The following is a 23108-nucleotide window of genomic DNA, read 5'->3' on the forward strand; positions in this document are numbered from 1 at the left end:
GGTTATACTCGGCACAGATGTTCCTGTACACTATGCCGGCCACTTGGTTATGGCGTTCCATGTATGCCTTGCCTGCTAGCATCTTGCACCCTGCTGTTATGTGCTGGATTGTCTCTGGGGCATCTTTACACAGCCTGCACCTGGGGTCTTGCCTGGTGTGATAGACCCCATATATATATATATATATATATATATATATATATATATATATATATATATATATATATATAAAAAACAGTTTACAGTCATGACAAAGTGACGCCTGAATGCTCGATGGCAAAAGGACTTGTTTTTGTGATATCTAGTTTCACATATTTGATTCCACATTTAATTTATATTTTACATCCTGCTAAAGTTAAAATATTCTATTAAATGTTAAATTATTCTCTTGCATTATTAATTTCTCCAACATGCTGTCATACATATGTATACGCATGTTTTTCTTTGTGTGTATAGCGGGCTATAATAACTTGGAGGTGGCAGAGTACCTTTTGCAGCACGAAGCTGAGGTCAACTCTCAGGACAAAGGTGGACTGATCCCTCTGCACAACGCTGCCTCGTACGGGGTGAGTCGGGGATAACATTCACACACATCGTTAGCTCTGAACCTAAAACCACGTCTGAACTCGGCCAGAGGGGCCGATGGCGCGATATGGCAGCCTCGCTTCTGTCAGTCTGTCCCAGGGCAGCTGTGGCTACAACTGTAGCTGCCTCCACCAGTGTGTGAATGTGAGAGTGAATGAATAGTGGCATTGTAAAGCGCTTTGGGTGCCTTGAAAAGCGCTATATAAATCCATTTTTTTTATTATTATTTATTATTATTATTATTATTATTATTATTGTTGTTGTTATGAACTCGAAACCAGCTGAAGCTTTGCCCTGTGATGAGGAACAAAAGTCCTCACTTTCCACAAATGTCTAGATACAAGAAAAAGATTGGTCCTCACAAAGATAGACAGACAGGTACAGACACACACACACCTAATCCAGCTTAGGACTCTAACCTTAAACACAGTCTTTATGCTAACATGTAATTATCTCCCCGAGGAGGAAAAAAAGAGAGAAAGTACCCAGAAAGTGCCGGTGTAAACAGATTTCTCTCCACAACATCAGAATCGCGAAGACAGACACACGCCTGACAAAGCAAACAAAAAGTGTGCGTCTGAGAGATGTTTCAGTGTGATTGCTGAAAGGTTTCTTTAGTTGAAATCACAGGACAGCCTGAAACAGGCTGATAAACTACACCATTGTAGTTTTTTAACTGACCACATGGTGGTGCCATTGTGTCTAATGTGGCCTTATTGTGCTCTATTGTGTGTGGCAGTAATAAAGGCTTTAACTGAGCTTTTGTTTTTTCCCCTGTGCCGCCCCCTTTTGGTTTAAGTGCACCAAAACACACAGACTGGTGAGCTGGGGCCCGTTCTTCGTACCTCGCTAAGTAAGTTAGCTGGATTAGATTGTTGACGATTTCGCGTGATCTTGGATCGTTCGGTTCCCCGAAGCTCATCCGGGACTTGCTGTCATAGCAACAGAGCCGTAAGCGTAAACCTGCTCGGGAGCAGGTTTACTTTATGTAAACAGGATTAGATCGCGGCCACGCAGGTATGTCCGCTTCATTTATACGAAAGCAACAGCGATATTCCACCACTGTTTCACCATAAATAAATAACATCAATGTAACTAAAGATAATGCAGCACTTGATCCTTTCATTGATGTCACACAGATACATACAGGTCATTTCCTAAAAAAGGGAAATGTACTATTAATCATTCTATTACATGTTGTTGAAATCTCCCAATTCTTTGAATCTTTGGGCTGAAGGAAGGACAATACTCGGTGTATCAATGCTCAATCAACAATCATTTATTTCCATACAATTCAACAATAAGAGCATTACAACGTCCGGACGGGAGAGATGCTACCAGAGGGTCAGGCACATGTCTCAAAATGGTGACGGGTTGCTCAGCTTTTTATAGTCTCTAGTGGCCCCCAGCTAGTCGTAAAAGCCAAAACATCACATTTTTTCTCTGTTACAGCGCCTAAGTTATGACCTCGGCAGTTGTTTCTCTGCTTTCTGTAAGGTGGGGGTGTGGAATGTGGTCTGTCTATCTCCCCTGTCTTTAGACACAGAGTCTCCTGCTTACAACCTTCTCTTCATGATTCAACAATTAAGCATGTCAAGAAAACAGTGTAACACATTCCCAGCAGATCAAGGATACAGAGTGATGCACATTTATCTAATGAACTAATATGTGAATATGTTCTGTTAACTCAAAAGTATAATGAGAACTAAACTACATACAGCTCACACACTCTATATTAAAGGGTATAATGTGATCTACAGCAGTATTCTAATTCAACTACTTTGATTACATATATAAGGTAACATATAATAACAGAATAATCTAATAATTCCCCCTTTTGATCTCTGAAAGAGATCACTTACAACATGCACTCCAGGGTTGCAAGGTCCAGGTTTTCTTGATCCTGAGGCCCTCTGTCCCCCTTTAACGGGTGGACCATATGTGGGATGACCTCTGTGTTCACGCAGTTCAGATGCAAGCAAAGTTAGATTTACAACCATAACAGCAGTTACAGATGACTCTCCCATCACTCCCCAATTCTCCCACAGCTTTATTTTGGTGCTCCAGTTTTCCACTCCCATTTTAATGCCCCCTTATACCTTTCAAATGTACTTAGACTAGAACCTCTGTCTAAGGAGCTTTTAACCTTTATTTTTATTGCTGCAGCTACCAGTGTCTTCCAGTTGGGTGATTCTCAGCTTCTTTCTTCGACCTCCGGGGTTAGACCACCCTTTAGTCATTGCACAGTTCTGGGGATTATTCTGCCCCGATTTCAAACAAAGATCTGTGTATTTTGGGGTCACCGGCGTGTCCCCCTTTTTGCCAAGAGCCTCTTGAACCTCGTTGGTCTGGTGTTCCTGGTTTTCGCCAACCCCTTCATGGTTATTGCTGTGTTTGTGGGATCCATCTTCTCCAGGAGCCCAAACGTCATGACACTTGACCCCAGTTGCTGTCTCGGCAGTCCCTACATCTGTCCCTGCTGTGAAGGGTCCTCACATCTCCGGGTCCCCGTCTGGTGTCTGTTCCTTTCTCTGCAAGAGACAGAAAACCAAAACACCTCTCTCCCTAGCCTTGATAATCTAATATTGTTATCCATTGTTCTTCTAATGATTCAAATTTGGTTTAAAATATTATGTTCAGGACCTATTCTAATCATAATCTATGTGTGTGTAAAAGAAATCAAAAATTAATGAACCATTTCTAAGTCTACCACATTATAAGCTTAAGTTTTACCATAGCTAAATTATTAAACACACAAATAAAGTCATAAAATGTTCATAACACCATTGTTTGATGTTCGGACTCAACTCCCCCTTTTTGACACACTCCCATGTGTCAATTCATTGGAGCTAGACACTTAAAAGAGAAGGTTAGTGACATCATATCTGGTAACTGGTCCATCCAGAGCTGTAACATTTTGAAATGTACATACAACAAGCCAAACCACACCTTGGTCACACCAACCCTTTTCTGCCCCGAAGATGTCCAATGCCATCCTAGTATGGACTGTCAAAAGTGGCTTTAACGCTGACTATCCTGACAATCCATTTTATAACGTTTCCTGGTCAGATTTGCCAATCTCTGCACCAGGGTTTTAAACTTTTCGCCATTTCCATTAGTTGTTATTTTTATTTAGTTTCGACTCCAGATTTTCAATTTTTGCCAGTTGTAATTAGTTTTTACCAATTCTTTGCTAGTTTAGTGTAGTTTTTATTTTCTGAAAATCCTTAGTTTCAATTTAGTTTTATTTGTGTTTTGCAAAAATTAAGTGTAACAAAATCCCAGTTCCATCATATCAGTCATGCTCTTCTGGTTATCCTTGGGTGTTGAGACTAATAACTATTAACTCTTGCCGCACCGTGTGGTCCTAATTTTGGTTGGAGTGAATCGATAACCTTTTGAAGGCGATTGTTTCACACCTTTATTTAGATGTCCCAGTCCTGTTGTCTCGGGATACATCACGCTGCCTTATCTGGGGTTAGCTGTTTTCTGGGGATGCGGGTTGAGTGGGTGAGCTCTTCAAGGAGGGGGAGTGTGCTCCCCCTGATGAGGTCTTCTAGGTAAGCTAGGTTAACCTTCTTGTGTGGGCTTTTCAAATGCACTTTAAGGTTAGTGGGACTTTTAGTTTTATAAATGTCCCTCATGACCCCCTGATGACCCAGTATTTCATTTTTGCACACTGTAGTACACATTTTAGTTTTTGCTTGTAGCTCGCATACTCTACTTGCCACTCCTCTAATTCCTGATGTTTCTTAGAGAGGGCAACAGTACCTTTAAAATTATATCACATGTGTGGGGGTGTGGCCTTGCCAATTGTTTTGCCCACCTTTTCAAAATGGCTGGCGTGCCCACAAGCACATTTCATGGAAAAAGAAAGGTAAGCTTGATATTTACATTTAAAATGTTTTGTTAAACTCAGATTTTTATTTTATTCTTTTTGCAAGTACCCCTCCTCGGTGGCGAGAAACTGTTGGTGTGGTCAAGTGGGTGCTCTAGAAACAAACGCTCAGGACAGAACAGTTATCAGTCATGTACTTCCTACAAATTTTGCATATGTTTTATTTCATATTGATCCTCTGAGTGTAATGGTACATTTTAATTTGAATTTATCCAAACTAAACACAATATTTTCTTTATTTACTTTGCTCTTGTTCTTTTTCAGTACCACATCCTATCAAATGTCCCTGTCGATTATATTCTACATTTAATAACTTACTATTTCAAGTGAGAACCTAAATCACGTGGACCAATGTTTATTATTGCATATCTCTATTCTGAATGTGGCAAGCCATTCATAGGTATTGTTAAGGTTTTGGCGATTTTCCTCTATAAAATTTAATTGACTTTTTACAGTGGCCTGCTATGGTTAATAATAACATATTCCAGTCATGAGTGGTATCAAAAGTCTTCTCCACTGTAGCATTTGGCATTCCCAATAATATAACATGATACCTTAATCAAAACACAGCTAATATAGCACAGTTTTCTTAATGCAAACATCGGTAACTCAAAATCAGCAACCACAGTGTTAAGTCTGCAGTTCATACTTATGTGAAGCTAGAGTCTCCTCCTCCAGTCTCTCTTATCCTCCTGCTCCTGAAAAAACAAAACAAAACAAAGCGAAGCATCCACCCTTCTCTTGTCGGCTGGGTGAATTGTTTATGAATTGTTTATTGGCATTTACTAATCCTAAAGTTGGTGCAGTCATTGTCTCAGTATCAAGTCAGTCAAAACTTTTAGTCGTCAGTCCATCACAGTCCAGTCACATGCATACCTCCATACACATTCATACCAGATGTTGCTGATAATGGAGTCTCCCGCGCAACCTATTCGAGCCTCCATCACCAGCAAGATGACGTCATCATTTTAAAGGAAAACAATTCCTTGTTGTTTTTTGGGCCGGATTGACTCGGTGCAATCCTTTTAGATCAGTGTTCCCTATAAGTGAATTTCTCCCAAGCCAATTACAATCATGAAGAAGCACACTTTGCAACTGTTTACAGTAATAATATTTTATAGCGCTTTAAATTTCAATCTTTCAGGCCTTGTTTAAAGAGCTGATTGTTAAATCATGAACTCACAAAATATCAACATATCACCACCGGTGGATCACACCTCTCAGATGTTTTTTCTCCAGTGCACTGTAACAAAAACGAAAACAGACATAACCAACAAAATACTACTAAAATAACACAAACTAGGGCCCGTTGCAGACATGTCCAAGCATAAAACTATCCCTCTCTCGCTTACGAGAAAGAACACAAGCCAAAGCTCACTGATAAAATCAAGCTAGCGCTAAACAAAACCAAACAATCAACCAGAAATTCACAGGAACATTTTGCTTCCTGCCGGGACAATATTGTGTGGGAATGAGAACCTCAGGTGCCGTAACACCTTTTGTTCCTCCTTGAATTAAAACTCAATGACAGAAAATGCCGTACTCCAACCTAAACTTACACTATTAATTCATCATTTTTCACTCTGTGCCACTGTTCCTCATCAGGGCTGTGTGAAGCACAGCAAAGAATTCAGTCAAGGCCTTGAGCCATAAACAGACATCACGCACAGACATTGTTTTCATAACCAAACTTTTTTAGACCTTATTCCTAAAATCTACATAAATGCCCTCTGGGTGACATATAACACATTCTAAGTATTTAATGGTAATCAATGGCTCCTCATAAAAATTATGCATTGGGATGTTTGTGTGCAGCATTTGGCATATCAGCATAAGCAAAGCATTCTTCATTGCATCAGCGTGTATGTGTGTGTGCGTGTGGATCACTCTTCATTGCACAAGCGTGTGCATGTGTATGTGTGTGCATCACTTCTCAGTGAATCAACATTCCCGTGTGTGTGTGTGTGTGTGTATGTGGATCACTTCTCAGTGAATCAACATTCCCGTGTGTGTGTGTGTGTGTGTGTGTGTGTGTGTCATTTCTCACTCACTCAACGAGTGCACGTGTTCATGTGTGTATTTCACTTCATTCTGAATCTGTGTGTTTGGAGACGTGTGTGTGTGTGTGTGTGTGTGTGTGTGTGTGTGTGTGTGTGTGTGTTCATCACTTTCCTGTTCTGGTGTTCTGGGTAAACCACGGCCTGAAGCATGCCCTGGGGTCCTGCCCCCCCTCCTTTTCAGTTTGTTTGTGACCATTGCTGCTGCTGCTGCTCAAAATTCAGTCCGTCCTGGTTCTGACCCCAATTGGGGCAGTCCTTTCTCCAGTGTCGATGTTCACCGCAGGTGAAACCTGCATCTTCTTCTGTGTTTTTTGTCCATTCTGAGGTGCCTTCTGACCTCAGTTACTCCTCCTGTCTCGGTCACGCCCTTTTTCGCCACCCGATCATCCGTGTTGGTCCATCACTGTCCTGCACAGTGTGAATGCAAAGTTATCAAGGTCAGCATTCTTTCGCTCGGCCTTACTTTTCATTCGGGCTTGGCGGGCGTCTCGTCACAGCTCTGTCAGCTGACGCAGTCTGGGAATTTTCCCCCGTGTAGTGAAACGGGCCTTAGGTTTAGTGCTCTCCGTCTCGGCTGCATGAGATCACATTCCTGCAGGTCTGTTGACATTCTCAGGTCGTTGTTGTGGGTCCAGCTGTTGCAGCATTTGGTCAGTGTCACGTATGGGGGAGAGCAGGAGTCCAGTCAGCCTCGGCTTTCAGGGCCGGCAAAGCAGCCTGTAATTAAATATGTATAGAAAAAACAAAAACAAAACAAAACAAAAACAAACAAAAAACAAAAACAAACGAACAGGAAAATGATGTTGTGTTGGCTGTGTTATTCAGAGGGGAGACAATGGGGCCAGGCCCTGTGTCAGCCTTCTCTCCCCCTTTTTTTGTTTTTTGTCTCCCGATATAATCAACTCCTAACCCACCAAGTTGACAGGACAACACCGGTATATGTTAAAATTCTTAAGATCATGTTTAAAAGCCCAAAAAAGGAACTTTCTTTCATTCAGTAATCACTTTTATTAATCAATCAACAGAAAACATGTCACAATTTGAATCTTTTAACCACTAAATTTGTTGTGTCTTGCCTGGTTGGTTAGACCAGTGTTCCTTTTTTTTTTTTTTTAGTTAAATTGTTGTCCTGCAACCCAGAGGGTTTCTTTGTCAGTAATGTATAGACTTCATCATTTAAGTATGTTAATTTTTCTTTAACCTTGCTGGAAAATCTTCACGTGTTCATGAGTGTAAGCTGTTTCTTCATTGCGTGTATGTGCATTTGTATAAAAGCAGGTTAATTTTATCTTTTCTCAAACTAGGCGTTACCTTAAAAGGAGCCTTTCTCTCAGATTTCTCTGCTTGTGTGTGTTTTTGTTTCACCTTTTTGTTGTGATGCTCCGGACGCCTTCCCAACCTCCACAAGTCCGTTGGCCCCAATTTTATGTGTTAAAACTTCTCTTAATTTCTCCTCTAATTCTCTCCTCGCTGCTGTCTTTTTCACAGCTGCTGATTCGTGCTGGGTGTGGTTCCCATTACCTATAATTTTGCTTCGGCCGCTGTGCTTGTGGGGGCAGTTGGTCCAGGTCCGCAGCTTCCTGTATTAACACACTAAGAGATTTATTTTAATTTCATTTTCATCACTTTTAAACAGATAAGCAGGCAACACGCCTACCTTGACAGCGTAAACTGTACGCCAGTCTCCCAACACATTCCTCTCTCTACTCCTCCATAATTCTCCACTGCACACCTCTTACTATCTCTCCTTTTTATTTTTATTACACCACAGAGTAATACACCCAATTATGCCCGTCTATCTCCATGTGGCTCCAAATTCCCTCTTTATTTTAATTTCACACTCGTCAGGGGACAGGCACACAACAATTTCAACCACTGAAACGAGGAATTCAACCTTTTTATATTTCTTTACTAATCTAGACTCAACGTTTGTTCGCAAAATGTGTCTTGTTCTAGTCCGGAATAAATGTGAACCCGTGATTACACGGCCGTTCCAGTGTTATTTCCGTAGCTATGCGGGGGCCCTCACCTCCCCAAGTCACCACCTCGGCACCCGGACGACGCCGGTCCTGGCCACGCGTCCACGGACAGGAGGGTCGCCACTCCTAGGGCAAATGTTCCACAGGTACACTAGGCATCAACCTTTGATCCTAAAATGTGTATTTGCTCTAATGTCCTCCTAATCAAACACATCAACCGTCACTGTCACTGTGTTCACGCTTCACACTCCACACAAAAAACACACTCAGAGCGCGCCTCACTCACACTCTCACTCAGTGCGCGCTTTACCCACAAAACAGCACCCAGAGCGCGCTTCGCAGCTTCACACACACACTCTTCCTCAGCGGGAATTTTACACAGAAACCTCTGAGCTCAACTATTAGATCTTCTTAAAGCACACTGCACCATAGACCAAAATACCCCTTTCTCTGCGCTTATGACCGCCACCACGGGGCAAAGTCGCATCATAAAAGTGATGCTTGCATCCCCGAAGTTATACCTGACATCATAAACCAGGTGTTGCTATGTACTAAATTTTTACTTTGTATTATGACCGCAGCCCTTTATACTCGACTGACGCCACAAACCACCGTCAAAACCTCTATCCAATGTACTAAAACTAGCACCAACCACTACTGCACTTCACGGCCGCACCACCGGAACACGCCGTATCATAAACCAAACCTACGGACGTGTTTCGCTCTCGCGTTGCCAGCGTTCAACTGCACCGTGAAGCCAGCATCTGCTTTTCTTTAAATCAACTTCTATTTCATAGCCGGCAAAAGCCAGGACGTCACTGACACCATAAACAAAATAAACAAACCTCGACTTCAATGTACTGGACTAATGGCCGCGTCTTCAGAATAAATTCTAATGTATTATTGCTACAGAAGCCAGTATTAGACAAAATTAAATGTGGAAGGTAAAGTGGCTGCAACTAGCTCAACGTAGTATCTTATTAGTTTCTCGGTAGAAGCAGTTTACTGCAACTAGCTCAACGTAGTGTCTTATTAGTTTCTCGGTAGAAGCAGTTTATTTAACACACTGGAATTCAGCCTCAACTTATGTTGTTAGTATCTTGCGCCAAAAACCAGACACCGACAAATTTACTGTGAAAATACATGTGACTCAGCGAACAGATTAATTTGGAAAGCCCAATATGCACATTTGGTATTTATAATACAACAGGCTGTGCTTACCTTTTTATTTTTGGACCGGTCCTCTGTTCACCTCGCCTCACGATCTCACCAAAGGTCAAATCTACACCTCCTCAGCACACCAAAGATCCGGGTCACACGGCACCAAGTTGTTGAAATCTCCCAATTCTTTGAATCTTTGGGCTGAAGGAAGGACAATACTCGGTGTATCAATGCTCAATCAACAATCATTTATTTCCATACAATTCAACAATAAGAGCATTACAACGTCCGGACGGGAGAGATGCTACCAGAGGGTCAGGCACATGTCTCAAAATGGTGACGGGTTGCTCAGCTTTTTATAGTCTCTAGTGGCCCCCAGCTAGTCGTAAAAGCCAAAACATCACATTTTTTCTCTGTTACAGCGCCTAAGTTATGACCTCGGCAGTTGTTTCTCTGCTTTCTGTAAGGTGGGGGTGTGGAATGTGGTCTGTCTATCTCCCCTGTCTTTAGACACAGAGTCTCCTGCTTACAACCTTCTCTTCATGATTCAACAATTAAGCATGTCAAGAAAACAGTGTAACACATTCCCAGCAGATCAAGGATACAGAGTGATGCACATTTATCTAATGAACTAATATGTGAATATGTTCTGTTAACTCAAAAGTATAATGAGAACTAAACTACATACAGCTCACACACTCTATATTAAAGGGTATAATGTGATCTACAGCAGTATTCTAATTCAACTACTTTGATTACATATATAAGGTAACATATAATAACAGAATAATCTAATAATGTATGTGATTATTACAGATGTAATTCATATTTCAGAGTAGTAATTGTAAATTACTTCGTGTAATCAAGATGGGAGACGTCTGTGAAGGTTCTCAGTCATCCAGGTCATCGTAGTCAAAGGAGCTTGCAAAGAAAAGCGTCTGGACTTCTTTAAGTTACTTGAAGACGTTTCACCTCTCATCCGAGAAGCTTCTTCAGTTCTAAGGTCAAATGGTGGAGAGTCCCAGATATAACCTAGTGGGAGTTTCCCCCCACAGAGGGACAAAAGGACCCCCTGATGATCCTCTAATCGCCTGAGCCAAGGTGGGAAACTGGGCGTGGGTCCCAATCAGCCAGAGTTTCGGGTGTGTTCATTGTGAAACCTGGCCCCACCTTATCATGCGAATTCCTGAGGTCAGATGGCCCAGGATGTGAGTGGGCGTTAAGGCGTCTGGGAAGGGATCTCAAAACTGGATTATAGATGGCAGAGAGTTGGTGTCGTAAACCCCGCCTCTGTTCAAAGATGGTCGCTCAAAGTGGACATAGATGCTTCTTTCACTCCTCTTTCAAACCATCTGTCCTCTCTGTCCAAAATGTGAACATTGGCATCCTCAAAGAGTGTCCTTTATCCTTAAGATGCAGATGGACTGCTGAGTCTTGTCCTGTGGAGGTGGCTCTTCTATGTTGTGCCATGCGCTTGTGAAGTGGCTGTTTGGTCTCTCCAATGTAGAGGTCTGGGCATTCCTCACTGCACTGTACAGCATACACCACATTGTTAAGTCTGTGTTTTGGCGTTTTGTCTTTCGGGTGAACCAGTTTTTGTCTGAGCGTGTTGGTGGGTCTGAAATGCACCGGGATGTCATGCTTGGAGAAAACTCTCCTGAGTTTTTCTGATACACCGGCTACATAGGGGATGACAATGTTGTTGCGTCAACAAGATGGGAGACCACGGCTATAAAAGTGAAGGTGGATTTGGGAAACCTGTCGCAGCCATGTCCTGTCCGTCTACGCGAGCCACCCATTGCGGAAGGTGCAAGATTGATAAGGAGAGTTTTCAGGATTCAGCGTATATTGCGGGACAGACAGGATCCTTTAGCTCAGCGCGACAGTGTGCTCATTGAGAGATATCGATATTCCCGTGAGGGTATTATTTACTTAACCAACTTGTTGACGAGGGGGTGCAGGACCACCACCTGTCTTTTTTTGCTCTGCCCTTTTCTTGGTTGCTGTTATGAACAAACAAACAGAGTATTCCAGGGTCTCTTTCCAAGAGACTAAAAGCAATATAAGTGATAAATATTACCATTCTGTGGAATATTCTTATATTTCACTTTTACTTGTTCCCATGTTCTAGTGGGTCCTGTTGTGGCTCTAATGTGAAAGGGGATATAATATAACATAATATAATGTAATATAATATTGGATAATATAGTGTAATATAATAAATCTACCCTACTGCCTACTGGTGTTGGCCAGAGGGGCCGATGGCGCGATATGGCAGCCTGGCTTCTGTCAGTCTGCCCCAGGGCAGCTGTGGCTACACCTGTAGCTGCCTCCACCAGTGTGTGAATGTGAGAGTGAATGAATAGTGGCATTGTAAAGCGCTTTGGGTGCCTTGAAAAGCACTATATCAATCCACTCCATTATTATTGTTATTATTATTAAATTACTTATGAGTTTGATTTGTCAGCAACTTCCTGCCAGCCCTCTCTCCTTGCTTTTGCAGCCTTTGCAGTGTTCCCTTGCGTTCTGATTAAACTCTGAAACTCCTGAAATCCCTCAATCAAGAGTTCTTGCTCTGCTGCCGGAAAATACCGAGAGCGCTCCTTCGACATTTTCGCCGACCAATCAGAGGGTTGCCGATCAATGTTTCTACTATCGATGCGTAGCCCCTTTTACCACACCCAGTGATCTCACATTACTTCATCCAGCTGTACTAATCGTCAACAGCAGGTGTGTTCGGAGAACCGGATTAGCGAGCTCAACGTTAGCGCGATGATTTGGTCTTGGATGTGTCATTTGATCTTGGATGTAGTAAGCGACGTACGAAGAACGGGCCCCTGGAGACGGAGTGTGAACAAACACACTTCAGTGAGGAGGAGGGAAATGACACAGTTAGCGTGTGTGTGTGTGTGTGTGTGTGTGTGTGCGCGTGTGTGTGTCTTCACATCTCACAAACACGATTATCAGAGGACATAAATCAGTTTTTATTTCCTTTCACAATAAAAGCCTGCTGAGTGTGAACATTGTGCCATCTCTTCTAGCACGTGGATGTGGCGGCTCTCCTTATCAAGTATGACGCCTGTGTTAACGGCACTGATAAGTGGGCGTTCACGCCACTGCACGAGGCCGCTCAGAAGGGACGCACGCAGCTTTGTGCTCTCCTATTGGCTCGCGGCGCTGACCCGACCCTGCGGAACCAGGAAGGACAGTCGCCTCTGGACCTGGTCACAGTCAGTCTCACACTGAGTTAAAGGGACAGTCCACCATAAAACAGCTTGTGGTTATAAAACATATTGATAAGCTCCTCCTCCTCTTCCTCCTGCAGGCTGATGATGTCCGGGCCTTGCTAACAGCGGCGATGCCTCCCTCCGCTCTCCCTGGCTGTTACAAACCTCAGGTCATCAGCGTAGCGATGTCTGCCTCCGGTGCTCCACCTGTCACCGCCATCCCACCACTCCTCTCCTCCAACCCTTCCTCGTCATCCGCCTGCCCCACACCTTCTCTCCTCCTGTCTTCTTCCCCTTCCATCTCTTCCTCCTCCACATCTGCAGCAGCGACCAGTAACACAGCCGCTGCTGCAAGCCTCTCGTCTTCACCGCCGCCATCATCGTCCTCACCATTTCCTGAGATGTCGGCCCTGCTGTTGGCTGCGGAGGGATCCCCGGGCATAGAGAAAAAAGATGAAGGTCGGTGATTAAAAAAAAACGTGATGTGAAATCAACAGCTAACCTGCGCTGAAGGTCTGACAAGTGAGGCCCGAGCTGAAGAGCCTTAAACTGGCCAGCAGGGGGCGACTCCTGAAGTCCAGGAGATAAAAAGCTTCCTCTTGCTTTATTTTTACTACTTTATTATTTTATTATGACTGAATAAAACATGATCTTCATTTTGGAAGTTTTGGTCCTGTTAGAGTCAGAGTTTAGGGTGAGGCTAACTTTTCAGCCACTACAGGGAGCATGACATATGGTTTCAGAAAGCTAAGGTGCTAAGGGCAAAAATGCTCAGTTCTACATCAATCCCAGGATCACTGTAGTATCAGTTAAATATCTTCCGTGAGGTTTGAACTACGGCGAGCCAAATGCATCACCAAAGAAGACGCCACCAATCCGATCAAGCTGTGACAACCAGGACGTATCCTGCCCGAGTGTTAGCTGCAGGGATAGTTGGGTTTCTGTCACAGACGGTGTGAACCGTCCAGTTTGGTAACAGGCCGAGCGATGTTCTACTTAATTGCTTTTTTCCTTTTCCCACTGCGGTCAGTTGTATTCCTGTGGATCGCGTGCCGAGAGCCTCTGGATGAACGCCGTCTTGTTTTGGTTTCTGAACTGATTGTGTTTGTTGTTCAGGGACTGAGCTCAGCATCTGTCAGTTCTTGGAGAACCTGGGGTTGGAGCATCTTCTGGAGATCTTTGACAGGGAGCAGGTGAGAACTTTGACACCGGCAAACTACTGGCAGGTTTCCCGTGTGTAAGGAAACAGTGACGGCAGGTACAAGAGCATTAGCTGCACCGACTTTCATTGAAGAATTTCTTTATTTAAATATGAGGAAACTTTCCATCCATTGAAAGGACTGATGAACAACAATTATTCCTGCTGTTACTGTGGAGAGACTTGAAGATCACAGACATCCAGTGATATCAACAGGAAGTGCTAACACATGATTCATCTGCTGTTAACACCTTTAATTTGGCTAAAATTGTAAAAAAAAAAAACAAAAAAAAACAGCCCCTAACCCCTCCCAAACAGCCAATGAACTCTGACCTTTACAGGTCTCAGTTAGCATGTTAGGGTCTGCCTAAACTTTTATATTCACGTGTTGATCATCAGTTTATCAAAAGCCTCTGATTAGCAGCACCTGGCAGTTGCGCATAATGTTTCACATGAATGCTGATAAACCTCCTAAATGAATGAAAAGTAAAACCGCTCTGCAGCAGCTGTGAGAAGCTGTAATGACCTTTGCTTGGTTAGTTTGGGTGACAGCTGTCGCGCTTCATAAACGATCAGTTTCAGAGTCGTTTAGTTTCAGTGCAAATAAAAGAATCAAGCAAAGGCCTGCAGATGGTTTCTGACTCAGTTTTAAGCTTCTGGTTCGTTTTTCTTTGGACCCAAAAAATAGGTTGTGTCACTGAATGTCCTTACAAAGGCAGTAAACGTGTGTGTGTGTGTGTGTGTGTGTGTGTGTGTGTGTGTGTGTGTGTGTGTGTGTGTGTGTAGATCACTCTAGACGTTGTGGTGGAGATGGGTCATCGTGAGCTGAAGGAGATCGGCATCAACGCCTACGGACACAGACACAAGATCATCAAAGGAGTGGAGAGGCTCATCAGTGGGCCGCAGAGTGAGGACACACGCACACACATTTAAACTGGAGTTATTCTGCTCATTGTGCACTCTAGATTTGTATCATTGGACTCTATCAGAGCAGCTTTGTATGATTCCCAACACTAAATAATCTTTATTTCTCTGATCTGAGCATGATTTCTTAGCTCCTCCCCCTTTAAGGCCCCTTGTTTTGATTGACAGGACCCCCTCCTCTTACTGATGAGGTTCACGAGAGCCAGGGGTTAGGTCTCCTCCACTTAATGACTGAAACACATTCCAATCATTTCATGAGCTTTAATGAATGAAGAGAAAACACATGTTATACCAGCAGGTGGACCGAGGCAGGTAACCACGATGACTTCGACTGTTTGGGTCGGGGTTGGCTTGCTTTAAGTTTTTCTCCATCGTATCTGAGAAACTCCTGATTTGTGTGTTTGTGACAGGTCTGAATCCGTATCTGACGCTGAACACAGCCAACAGTGGGACGATCTTAATCGACCTCTCGGCCGACGACAAGGAGTTCCAGTCGGTGGAGGAGGAGGTACTGACTCATACCTGATGATGAGACCTGCAGGTTAACTCTGAAACTCTTGATTTATTTCATCGCTGTGAAAGAGCCAGCTGTGAGCGATGCTTACTTCAGGACACACAAACGTGTCGTGTGCACAGAATAAAGTACACGTACAGTGAAAGTGTGGAGAAGCTAAAGCAGGTGGCAGTGAACACAGAGAGGACGTTTGCTGAGATTAAAGGCCTAACAGCCTACCAGGCCGCGGTCCTAATGTGGTTTTGTTTGTGTTGGTCAGATGCAGAGCACCATCAGAGAGCACCGAGACGGCGGCCACGCTGGAGGAGTCTTCAACAGATACAACCTGGTCAAGGTAACTCGCTGCGAAGACTTGGAGGGCTGCGTCTTTGCTGCTGCTGGGTCATTTTCTGAGCTGCGGGCTGATTTGCTTTCATAGATGAAGAATCTGAAGCCGCCCTCTCTCACGTGTAGCACATGACAGGAGATCATTTTCATCGTATGAGTTCTGTTTTGTTTGGTTTAGATGAGAATGCAGGTCTTACACACGGTCGCCATCACAGACTTGGTGCTAAGATGCAGGACGTTGTGACCCAGCTCCACGGGACATTGTTATTCTCACATGAACATCTGTTGGGCATGATGGTGGTGGGGTCAGAGGTTAGAGGAGGTCACTGTGTTGACTCTCAGCTGATTGTGTTTCAGATCCAGAAGGTCTGCAACAAGAAGCTGTGGGAGAGGTACAGCCACCGCAGGAAGGAAGTGTCTGAGGAAAACCACAACCACTCCAATGAGCGCATGCTGTTTCACGGTCAGAACACCAAAGATCATGATATAGGAACAAGCAGCAAAAGTGTTGTGATGGAGAACAGTCAACAGATCTAACCTCTATAATATCAGGTGTACCAGTGTAGAGCAGTGGGGGAAGACTTGCATGATTTAAACTTGGCCACGTACATCGCTGGTTTTCAGCACAGCTGCCATTCTTAGATCCCTCGGTGGAAGTGCGGCTGTTTCCCCTTCTCCTCTAAACCTCCTCGGGTGTGTCGAAACACTGATGCTTCAACACGATTTTGATTTTCAGGAAGTGTCACAAGTGAAGAATGTGTTGGTGTGGCTCAAAGCCAGCATGAGATGGCATCTGCTATGTCTTCTGCTCTGATGTTTGCCTGTGAATGGTGGACTGTAGACGGACACCCAGCTCTCATCGCCGGCAACGATCCAACAAACACAAATTCAGGTCAAAGTCATAGAGTTGTCTGTGATCGGGGTGATTTCGCAGTGCGAGGCCTGGAGTTCATTTTCACGAGTCTGCCGCGTTCTGAGTGACGGTCCGTGCATGTCTGCATGCCTGCCTGCTTCATGTGACCACGTGGACTCATCTCCAACCACACATGCGCCAACATGGCTGTGAAGCGGATTATAAAGAAGTATGACAGGACTGAAAACTCAGCCGTCAGGTCTGCGGCTGTTTGCCCTCTTGAGGCTTTAGAGGACATGAGACGTTCAGGGACAGATGTAAAAATGGCAGCTGTCCTGGGATCTGTGCAGATGTGCTCAAAGCTTTGTCGGTCACCTCTCACAGGTAGATAGTGAAGTAGAGACTTGTTGGGACAGAAGCGTGAATCATACGAATCATGACATGAAACAGTAATGTTAACGTGGGCGTTGATCGTACTGCATCGATTCCCTCTCAGGCTCGCCGTTTGTCAACGCCATCATCCATAAAGGCTTCGATGAACGCCACGCGTACATCGGGGGGATGTTCGGCGCCGGGATTTACTTTGCAGAGAACTCGTCAAAGAGTAACCAGTACGTCTACGGCATCGGAGGAGGGACGGGCTGTCCGCTCCACAAAGACCGCTCCTGCTATGTCTGCCACAGGTACACCACCTGACCTCCACCCCCAAACACACCTGTGCTCAGACTGCAGTGGAGCACCACTCTCACGCTTCTTTGTTCCTCGCAGGCACCTGTTGTTCTGCAGGGTGACTCTGGGTAAATCCTTCCTGCAGTTCAGCGCCATGAAGATGGCTCATTCGCCGCCGGGTCACCACTCCGTCACCGGCAGGCCGAGCGTTAACGGCCTCGCTCTGGCCGAGTACGTCATCTACAGAGGAGAGCAGGTCAGAAACACCTCGTCATCCTTAGAACTTTATTTTTGGATAAAGTCTGTGGTTTGGAGTCTTAGAAACATCAAATATTTTGGGTTAATTAAGAGTTTTGAAGAAATAATCATGAATTTTATTAAAGGTTTAACACACAAACTCGAGCGTGCTAAATACCGAACTCTGTGGAGCTTTGCTTAAATCTGCAGCACGGCCATGTTGGCTTCAGCTTTCCTCTGAAGGGCGGACGCGTCTCCTACACAAACAGCCAGGTGACAGATAGTCGTTGAATAAGTGAAGAGAGCGGCTCGTGCTCAGACAGTTGGACATTTTCTAATGTCTTGTGCCAAAACCAATATCTTCTCAGAAGTGGCACTTCACAAAGTGGCATGAATACATGTCCACTTGAGCAATCAGCCACGTTACAAGTGTGTCGCATTACATGCAGAGGTCTGCTTTAGTGCTGAAAGCAGCAGCCTGAGAGGACGAGAAGGAAGTGGGGACGTTAAAGTGTCAGAGTGTCACATTTACTGTCGTCTTCCTGCAAACGCAAACAAGCAGAGAGGTGCCTGCGGGCTCGCGTTGAAACATCTCTCATTGTTTTGAGTTTAAATTCAGTTCCAGGCCGACCAGCAGCTCCTCACAACAAACTGAGTGTGAACGAACTGAGCTCAGAGCTAGTTTGGGGGGTTAACTCGGTGTTGTTTCAAGAGAAATCTGTTTTCATCAGCCTCGTGTGCATGAAAAGGTTTCAAAGCTTTCTGTGAATATAAATGGAGTTGGTGATGAACAGCTGCAGAGTTTCTGTGAGTGTGAAATTGTCATGAAACCTTTTATGAACGTTTCATATACACCAGCTCAAAGTGATTGTAGAAAAAAAATGTAAATGAAAGAATCAGTTTTTAGTTCGGTGTAACTGGGGAAGGTTGAGTGTCTGTTACAGAGTGTCAGTGAACGCCTCTCTGCCGCCCACAGGCCTACCCCGAGTACCTGATCACCTACCAGATCATAAAGCCTGAAGCCTCCGCAGACAGATGAAGATGGAGTCAGGGAAGGAAAACACGAAGAAACACCAGAATCTTCACTAACTGCATGCACAGAGAAAACTTTATTTATACCATGTATAAAACATGTAGGTTTTTATCAGATGACTGTTTTTTTTGTGGTTTTATGCACTTTATTGTCTTCCGTCCTGATGTGATGTGACTGTTGATTTCATCCTCTTGTCGTTAAAAATGTGTTGTTCACATATTTCAGGTCATTTTTCAAAAACCAAATCCATGTACTTGACCCACGCGACATGTTGTTGATGTTTGAACCCACGTGATGGGAAGTTGCTGTAATTGGCAGATAAATGGGTTCATTGCTCCCCGTCTTTGAAAACGGCGACGTAACGGTGAACGGTTGCTCGCTGCAGACAGAACAGTCAAAACAACCCTATATGTTGCCTGGCAACCACCTGACGAGATGAAGAACTGGATTGGTTTCATGGAGATGTTACGTGTATATTTATTTTTTGTACAAGCATGTCAGTTTATTAATATTTATGAAGTGAAAATATCGTGTTGGTTTTTAAACACCAGGTTTTCTCTGAATCAGCCTGAACGAGCTGCAGTCTCTGATTGGCTGGAGTTATCACACAGTTCATGAAAACCTGAATCTGATTCATCAAACAAATATTATTTACCTGCCGCAGACGTACCTGAGCAGTCGTAGCCTGACTGCAGATCTCTGACTGATTTATTTAGTTCATATTCCAGCTCAGTGTTTTTATCCCTGGTCAGAAAAGCTTTTTATGATTCAGTTTTAAAAAAAATACAGCCCTTAACAAATTTATTAGACAACCAGTCATAAAAACAAGGGAACACACATTTTTTAGAAACAACTTAATTAAAAACAACTTCACCTTTTTTTCAGCATTTTTGTGAAAACAGTAAATTGGAAAATTCAACAACAATAATTACATTTTAGCATTAAAAAATCAATGTTAAAGTTTTTACACTTACTGGTGAATTAACATTACAGAAAAATCTAAAATGATTTTGGTCATTTTGTTTAAATTTAGGGCCTCTGTGGCGTCAGATATAAATTTGTTAATCACTCTTCATGTTTATGTGATGCTGACCTCTGTCAGACAAACTGCTTTAGCTCTGGACTCTAAGCCCCACCTCTCGAAAAGCTCAATCTTTTTCTGACTGGCCAAAATAAGGAAGCCTTCCGAGGGGCAGTGTTTGTACTTTAATATATTTAAAAAAAACAAAAAACAGGGACCACTTTGATGCAAGTTCATCAGATTCTTTGATATTTAATCCAGACATCAAACATAACTTAAAGCTATATTTGATAGAAAATAACAAAAAGTGATCATTTAAAAATATTTCGTTTTAAAAACTGAGCTGATGTTGGACTGAAGAGTTTTGGGTTTAAGGGTTAGCGTCGCATGCCTTCAAACAAACAGCTGCCCAGATGGAAAGTTAAACTGTCAGATCTGGGGCCCGTTCTTCGTACCTCGCTAAGTAAGTTAGCTGGATTAGATTGTTGACGATTTCGCGTGATCTTGGATCGTTCGGTTCCCCGAAGCTCATCCGGGACTTGCTGTCATAGCAACAGAGCCGTAAGCGTAAACCTGCTCGGGAGCAGGTTTACTTTATGTAAACAGGATTAGATCGCGGCCACGCAGGTATGTCCGCTTCATTTATACGAAAGCAACAGCGATATTCCACCACTGTTTCACCATAAATAAATAACATCAATGTAACTAAAGATAATGCAGCACTTGATCCTTTTATTGATGTCACACAGATACATACAGGTCATTTCCTAAAAAAGGGAAATGTACTATTAACATTCTATTACATGTATGTGATTATTACAGATGTAATTCATATTTCAGAGTAGTAATTGCAAATCACTTCGTGTAATCAAGATGAGAGACCACGGCTATAAAAGCGAAGGTGGATTTGGGAAGCCTGTCGCAGCCATGTCCTGTCCGTTTACGCGAGCCACCCATTGCAGAAGGTGCAAGATTGATAAGGAGAGTCCTCAGAATCCAGCGTATATTGCGGGACAGACAGGATCCTTTAGCTCAGCGCGACAGTGTGCTCATTGAGAGATATCGATTTTCCCGTGAGGGTATTATATACTTAACCAACTTGTTGACGAGGGGGTGCAGGACCACCACCTGTCTTTTTTTTGCTCTGCCCTTTTCTTGGTTGCTGTTATGAACAAACAAACAGAGTATTCCAGGGTCTCTTTCCAAGAGACGAAAAGCAATATAAGTGATAAATATTACCATTCTGTAGAATATTCTTATATTCCACTTTTACTTGTTCCCATGTTCTAGTGGGTCCTGTTGTGGCTCTAATGTGAAAGGGGATATAATATAACAATATAATATAATGTAATATAATATTGGATAATATAGTGTAATATAATAAATCTATGAATAAATAATAAAGTGACTGAATAGTGGTATTGTCATGTGCTTTGGGTGCCTTGAAAAGCGCTATATAAACCCACTCCATTATTATTATTATTATTATTAAATTACTTATGAGTTTAATTTGTCAGCAACTTCCTGCCAGCCCTCTCTCCTTGCTTTTGCAGCCTTTGCAGTGTTCCCTTGCGTTTTAATTAAACTCTGAAACTCCTGAAATCCCTCAATCAAGAGTTCTTGCTCTGCTGCCGAAAAATACTGAGCGCGCTCCTTCGACATTTTCGCCGACCAATCAGCGGGTTGCCGATCAATGTTTCTACTATCGATGCGTAGCCCCTTTTACGACACCCAGTGATGTCACATTACTGCGTCCAGCTGTACTAATCGTCAACAACAGGTGTGTTCGGGGAACCGGATTAGCGAGCTCACGGTTAGCGCGATGGTTTGGTCTTGGATGTAGTGAGCGACGTACGAAGAACAGGCCCCTGTTTTATAGCTGAAATGCTAAGCTAACATGAAATCCTGTTTGAAGCTGAACAAAGCAACAAAACACACAACGTCACTAATTCTTATTCATTTATTTCCTTTCTAGAGTCCAGATTCATTGAGTTTTCATTTTTCTGAACTCTGATTGAAGCGACGGCTGTTAGCTTAACTAAGGTAATGTAGGTGAACTGGAGAGAGTGATCACATCAGGAACTGTGTAAGTTTGCAAAAACAATCAGCTCTGAATTTTATTTTGATGCAGACTGATCGGCTCTCTTTTCTGTGAAACGAGAAATGTATCATAAATATGTGGAATCTCCTCCTGCGGGCAGCATGAGAGCGTTCAAATCACTGTTCTGATCAGGTCTGTAATCCACATGCAGCAGAACAAAGATAATGACGCTTTAAACCTGTTCAGAACATCCTCGTGGTGGCTGACTGCTCGCCCACTGTTAGCTTACAAACAGGAAGTGCTGATAGAAAGTTCAGTTTTCCTTAATGACCCAAATGACTGAGAATGAGAAGATTTCTGGGCTAAAAGCTGGACTCACATTAACAAGCTTTCCAAAAAGGTTTCCCTGTTGGGGTTTTTTGCTTTGCACCTTTTAAGACAGAGCTATGTTTCACACTGAGCTCATTCAAATAGTAGAGCAGGCGAATGCTCAGCAGACAGGTTTAATAACAGAAGTTTGCACCAAAACAGGAGGTCATTTTGTGGGCAAGAGTTGAAAAAGCCTCCCATAGAGCTGATGCTGGTTTAAAATCACTGAGCATGTAATGTGTTTTTTTTTTTGTTTTTTTTTACAATGACTGCCGGAGAGTGAAGTCTCAAACCTCAGCTGTGTGGGGGGGGTCGCTTTCCATCCATGAGTTCAGATTCATAACCTAAATCATCTTGAAACGTTTTCTTTTTAGTCCTGCAGAATCGAAACTTTCAACCCTGGAAATCAAAGAACAGTTGGATTTTTTCAGACTGTAAAACCTGAAGGGTGAATGAGCTCTGACTGTTCTCCTCTGTGTGTGAATGATGCATGTGGTGCTGTCTGACTGGATATGTGGAAGCTGCTCGTTGTGCCCGTTTCAGTGTTTCTGTGCAGACTGGGAAGAAACCAGCAGCTGACAGTGAACGCCTCATTGACTCTGGACCAAAATGGTGCTAATTAAAGGATTCATCAGGTTTTTGTGGCATTTTCGAAGCACATTTCTCACCCTGGCTGTTTCCTGTGTTTGCAGCGACTGTAAAGCATATTTATCTGAAGTTAAAGCTGTTGGTGCTTTATGGTTTTTACCTGTTTCTCCAATCCTGTACTTCCAAGTCCACGACTGGATAAAGTCCCCAGATTTCACTGAGAGGGTGGAGCTCTCAGCTAAAGCCAGCACACTTGGTTGGAAAGGTGGATGTGCGATCATTTGGACTTTGATCGGTCGAGATGTGTGAAACGGATCAGCTGTGTCCTCGCCGCTCTCTGGGCTGGTTTTCTCTGTTTCTGCTCTGTGATTGGCTGAATGAGGACTACAGCTGGGCAGTGAATCCTTAATGACCCTGTCTGTGG

General features: G+C 43.4%; 1 long non-coding RNA gene and 1 pseudogene across 2 annotated transcripts in view; one reads left to right on the forward strand and one right to left on the reverse strand.

Moving 5' to 3' along the window:
• Positions 1–22797, forward strand: part of LOC308390514 (poly [ADP-ribose] polymerase tankyrase-2-like) — a 31747-nt pseudogene extending 8950 nt beyond the window's left edge. The window contains exons 16-27 of the transcript in view: positions 457–566; positions 12725–12913; positions 13009–13369; positions 14027–14103; positions 14895–15015; positions 15443–15540; positions 15806–15880; positions 16231–16336; positions 17223–17409; positions 17495–17651; positions 18609–18678; positions 22789–22797. The product of the transcript in view is annotated as a poly [ADP-ribose] polymerase tankyrase-2-like (transcript). The remainder of the gene's footprint in view (positions 1–456; positions 567–12724; positions 12914–13008; positions 13370–14026; positions 14104–14894; positions 15016–15442; positions 15541–15805; positions 15881–16230; positions 16337–17222; positions 17410–17494; positions 17652–18608; positions 18679–22788) is intronic.
• On the reverse strand, positions 1843–10680 carry LOC308390903. Its single transcript, XR_013970520.1, has 2 exons — positions 10537–10680; positions 1843–9884 (listed from the first exon to the last, which is right to left on the reverse strand). It is a non-coding gene; the product is annotated as an uncharacterized lncRNA (long non-coding RNA).
• Positions 22798–23108: the final 311 nt, after the last annotated feature.

This window comes from Rhamphochromis sp. 'chilingali' (genome assembly GCF_963969265.1).
Source record: "Rhamphochromis sp. 'chilingali' genome assembly, chromosome: 22".
Lineage (NCBI taxonomy): Eukaryota > Metazoa > Chordata > Actinopteri > Cichliformes > Cichlidae > Rhamphochromis > Rhamphochromis sp. 'chilingali'.